General features: G+C 45.5%; 1 pseudogene; it reads left to right on the forward strand.

Annotated features, from left to right (window-relative positions):
• The first annotated feature begins 314 nt into the window (after positions 1 to 314).
• On the forward strand, positions 315 to 4,963 carry LOC112618409 (annotated as a pseudogene).
• Positions 4,964 to 5,423: the final 460 nt, after the last annotated feature.

Here is a 5,423-nt window from a genome sequence, read left to right on the forward strand (position 1 = left end):
CTATTTTCTAGGCATGCTTTGTTCTTGCTATTTTCTCTAATGATATGTCATGTTGATAGATGAACTCAGATTGTCAAATTCAAATTTATCAAAGCCCACCATAGCTACCACTATCCTCAGAAATTTCTTCCTGATCACCCTGACAAAAATAATCTTTCTCATTTTGGCACTCGAAAAGCTTTGGTTGTATCTTTCCTATGATGCTTATCTTTCTCTGACAAGTGTTATGCCATATTTCATCAATCTAACATACAGATTTTTCTCCACTTTAACACCCCTGAGATGTTTTGTTGTGATCTTAAGACAGAATAAAGATGAGGACTGCCTTATCAGTTAAAAATACTTCAATAACACCTCACATCATTGACCAGTATTAGTAATATGATATAGAAATAGTTCTCCAAATGCTCATTTTGCCAATGCTTTCATATATATGCACTTAACAAAATTAAAAGTAAAATTATATCTATGAATAAAACATTTTCTTCACATGTAAAAAGTTCAGTTTTTGTGTTCCTTTATTCTGTAAAAATGTATTATTTAGCATATATTTTAGTTTATTTGGCAACTTGCAAATAAGATCCCTGCTCATGTGAACAAATTTAAAATTGGAAGAAATGAGTAACTTTCTATGTGTTGTGATTTTAAATTCTAAGTTAAAGAAGCCTAATTTAAATTACCTACATAAAAAAGCACATTTATATTAACTGTATTATATTAAAGCATAATACTCAAAAAGGTAAAATCAGGACTCATATAAATATAAAATAAATATGTATTCAAGGGGGTAAGGTGCTGATCTAAAACTGGTTAATCTGGGTAATGTCTTACAGGGCAATAAATCTTTGAGATTTTGTTGGTTTTCCTAAAAGAAAGTGTTTGCATTTGTACTGGAAAACCATTACACGTTGATCTCTATCCTTAAGTAGTGATAAAATAGGCAGTTAGAGGCAGAGCAAGATGGCTGAATAGAAACCTCCACAAATTATCCCCCCTGCAGGAACACCAAATTTAACAACCATCTACATAAAGAAGCACCTTCATAAGACCCAAAAATCAGGTGAGTGATCACAATACCAGGTTTCAACTTCATGTTGCCAAAAGAGCACTGAAGAGCATAGGAAAGACAGTCTTAAATTGCTGACACCACCCCTCCCCACTCCATGGCAGCTGCTGGCCATGTGGTGTGGAGAAGAAATCTGTGTGCTTGGGGGAGGGAGAGTACAGTGATTGTGGGACTTTATACTAGGACTCAGTGCTCCCAACACTGGGCAAAACTCAGCTAGCATCCATGTAGTGAACATTTAGACCAGCCCTAGCCAGAGGGGAATTGCACATTTCAGTGGTCAAAACTTGAATTTCAGCAAGCCTCCCAACTGTAGACTAAAGTACTGTGGCGTATTAAATAAACTCAAAAGGCAGTCTAGGCCACCAGGACTACAATTACGAGGCAAGTCCTAGTGCTGAACTGGACTTGGAACTAGTGGACTTGGGAGGCATGGAACCTACTGAGACACCAGCCAGGGCGGCTAAGGGAGTGCTTGTGGTACCCCTCCCCAGCCCCAGGCAGTGCAGCTCACTGCTCCAGAAGAGATCCCTTCCTTCTGCCTGAGGCGAGGCGAGGGAAGAGTAAAGCCTTTGTCTTGCAACTTGGATACCAGCCCAGCCACAGTAGGATAAGACACCAGGCAGAGTCACAAGGTCCCCATTCCACGCCCTAGATCCCAAATGACATTTCCAGATGCACCCTGGGCCAGAGGGGAACTTGCTGCCTTGAAGAGAAGGATATAGTCCTGGCAAGATTCATTACCTGCTCTTCAAAAGGTCATTGGCTCTGAATTTTCAGCAGTGGTATAACCGGATAGTACATGCTACAGGCCTTGGGTGAGATTCTGAGATGTGCTAGCTTCAGGCGTGACCCAGCACATTCACCGCTGTGGTGGCTATGAGAAAAGAACCTTCTGCTTAAGAAAAGCAGAGAGAAGAGCAAAGGAGACTTTCTCTTGAGCTTAGGTACCAGCTCAGCCACAGTGAGAAAGAGTACCAAGCAGGCTATTAGAGTACCTGATTTCAGACTTTGGCTTTTCGATGGCACCTCTGGACCCACCCTGGGCCAGAGGGAAGCCTACTGTCCTGAAGGGTGAGTCCCAGGCCTGAAAGCATTCACCAAAAGCTAACTAAAGAGCCCCTGGGCTTTAAGTGAACATCATGGTACTCTGGCAAAAGTCCCTGTGGGCCTGTGGTGGGGGTGTATATGAGGAGAATATTTTCCCTGGGGAAAGGGGAAGGAATAGTGGGAAGAACTTGGTCTGATGGTTTCAGTGCCAGCTTAGCTGTTGCAGGTAGATCTGTAAGGTTTCTGACTCCAGGCCCTGGCTCCTGGACAACATCTCTGGACTATCCTTGGGCCTGGGGGAACTTGCTTCCCCAAAGGAAAGGACAAAAGTCTGGATATCCTTCCCGTCTGCTGACTGCAGAGTCCTAAGGTATTGAAAAAATATAAGCAGTAACCAAGCAGTAGTTACAGTGGGTTTGGGGGAAGACCCGTTAATGTGCTGACTTCAGGTTTGACGCTGCACAGTCTCAGTATGGTGGTCACAGAGGTTTTTATGTCACATCTGACCCAGCACCAAGCAGCTCAGCAGAGAGGCAGAGAGAGAGAGAGAGAGAGAGAGAGAAAGAGAGACAGAGAGAGAGAGACAGAGACAGAGAGAGAGAGAGAGAAAGACAGAGAGAGGGAGAGAGGATCCATTTATTAGGAAGAAAGTAAGGGAAGATAACAAGAGTCTGCCTGGTAATCCGGATAATTCTTCAGACCTTACCCAAGACCACCAATGTGGTACATCTATGAGTCTGAAAGAACCATAATATTACTGGGCTTGGGGTACCTTCTAATGCAGATATGACTGCAGTGAGAAAAAACTTAGATTCAACACCAAGTCCTTTCAGATATGTGGAAAGCCTTTCCAAGATGGATGGGTACAAACAAGCCCAGGCTGCAAAGGTTACAATAAATACCTAACTTGTCAATGCTCAGACATTGATGAACATCTACAAGCAACAAGACCATTCAAGAAAACATGACCTCATCAAACTAAATAAGGCACCAAGGACCAATCCTAGAGAGACAGGGTGACCTTTTACACAGGGAATTCAAAATAGCTGTTTTGAAGAAACTCAAGTACGTTCACAATAACACAGAGAAGGAATTCAGAATCCTATCAGATAAATTTAACAAAGAAACTGAAATAATAGAAAGAATCAATCAACCAGAAATTCTGGAGTTAATAAATGCAACTGATTACCTAATTCGTCAGAGTCTCTTAATAGCAGGATTGATAGAGCAGCAGAAAGAATTAATGAGCTTGAAGATAGGCTATTTGAAAATACAGTCAGAAGAGATAAAAGAAAAAAGAATAAAAAATAATGAAGCATTACTACAAGATCTAGAAAATAGCCGTGAGAAGCAACTTCTCCATTCCTCCTTGTATCTCCACTGCATTCAGGCCACCTGCCTCCACTCCTGCCTCCACTGTGTCCACCAGGGTAACCCAGAAGTCCTACAAGGTGTTCACCTCTGGCCCCTGGGCCTTCAGCAGCCACTCCTACACAAGTGGGCCCGATGTCCACATCAGCTTCTCGAGCCTCTCTTGAGTGGGCAGCAGCAGCTTCTGGGGTGGCCTGGGTGGAGGCTGTGGTGGGACCAGCACAATGGGAGGCATCGCAGCTGTCACAGTCAACCAGAGCCTGCTGAGCCCCCTTAACCCAACATCCAGGCCATGTGCACTCAGGAGAAGGAGCAGATCAAGACTCTCAACAAGTTTGCCTCCTTCATTGACAAGTTATGGTTTCTGGAGCAGCAGAATAAGATGCTGGAGACCAAGTGGAGCCTTCTGCAGCAGGAAAATATGACTTTGAGTAACATGGATAGCATGTTCGAGAGCTACATCACAACCTTCAGTGGCAGCTGGAGACTGGACCAGGAGAAGCTGAAGCTGGAGGCAGAGCTTGGCAGTATGCAGGGGCTAGTGGAGGGCTTCAAGAACAAATATAAGGATAAGATCAATAAGCGTACAGAGATGGAGAATGAATTTGTCCTCATCAAGAAGGATGTAGGTGATGCTTATGTGAACAAGGTAGAGCTGGAGTCTTGCCTGGAAGGGCTGACTGACGAGATCATACAGGCAGCTGTATGAAGAGGAGATCCAGGAGCTGTCCCAGATCTTGGACGTATCTGTGGTTTTGCTCATGGACAACAGCTGCTCCCTGGACATGGACAGCATCATCACCCAGGTCAAGGCCCAGTATGAAGAGATCGCCAACCGCAGCCAGGCCAAGGCTGAGAGCATGTACCAGATCAAGTATGAGGAGCTGCAGACGCTCGCTGGGAAGCATGGGGATGACCTGCATCATACAAAGATGGAGATCTCTGAGATGAACTGGAACATCAGCTAACTCCAGCCTGACACAGAGGGCTTCAAAGGCCAGAGGGCTTCCCCGGAGGCCACCACAGATCCTGAGCAGCATGGGGAGCTGATGGTTAAGAATGCCAACACCAAGCTGTATGAGCTGGGGCCCGCCTGCAGTGGGCCAAGCAGGACATGGTGCAGCAGTTGCATGAGTGCCAGGAGCTGATGAAATCAAGCTGGCTCTGGACATTGAGATTGCCACCTACAGGAAGCTGCTGGAGGGCGTGGAGAGCTGGCTGGAGTCAGGGATGCAGAACATGCAGAACATGAGTACCCATGTGAAGACCACTGGTGGCTATGCAGGTGGGCTGAGCTCAGCTTATGGGGACCTCACAAGCCCCAGCCTCAACTATGGCCTGGGCTTCAGCTTTGGCTCCGGCATGGGCTCCACCTCCTTCAGCTGCACCTGCTCCATCAGGGCCATGGTTATGAAGAGGATCAAGACCCACAATGGAAAGCTGGTGTCCAAGTCCTCTGATGTCCTGCCAAAGTGAACAGCCATGGCAGCCCCTCCCAGGCTACCCATCCTGTGGCTGTCCCAGAGACCACGGGGGAGGCAGCTGTGCAGGAGAATGCAAGACCCACCTGAGGTTCAGCTCTAGCCTTCAGCCCACCTTCAGGGGCAGTTTACTGCCTGTAGTACCCCCTTTGCCCATGACTGCAGCTACAAGACAATTTTTTCCCCAAAATAAAACCTCGGCTAGCTCTGCACGCGCACACACACACACACACACACACACACACACACACACACACACAAATCTAAGAGTTATTGGCCTTAAAGAGGAGATAAAGAGAAAGAGATAAGGCTGGAAAGTTTATTCAAAGAGATAATAACAGAACTTCCTAAACCTAGAGAAAGATATCAATATTCAAGTTCAAGAAGCTTATAGAACCCCAAGCAGATGTAACTCAAAGAAGACTATCTCACGGCATTTAATAATCAAACTTCCA

This window comes from Theropithecus gelada, chromosome 2, assembly GCF_003255815.1.
Source record: "Theropithecus gelada isolate Dixy chromosome 2, Tgel_1.0, whole genome shotgun sequence".
Taxonomy (NCBI): Eukaryota; Metazoa; Chordata; class Mammalia; order Primates; family Cercopithecidae; genus Theropithecus; species Theropithecus gelada.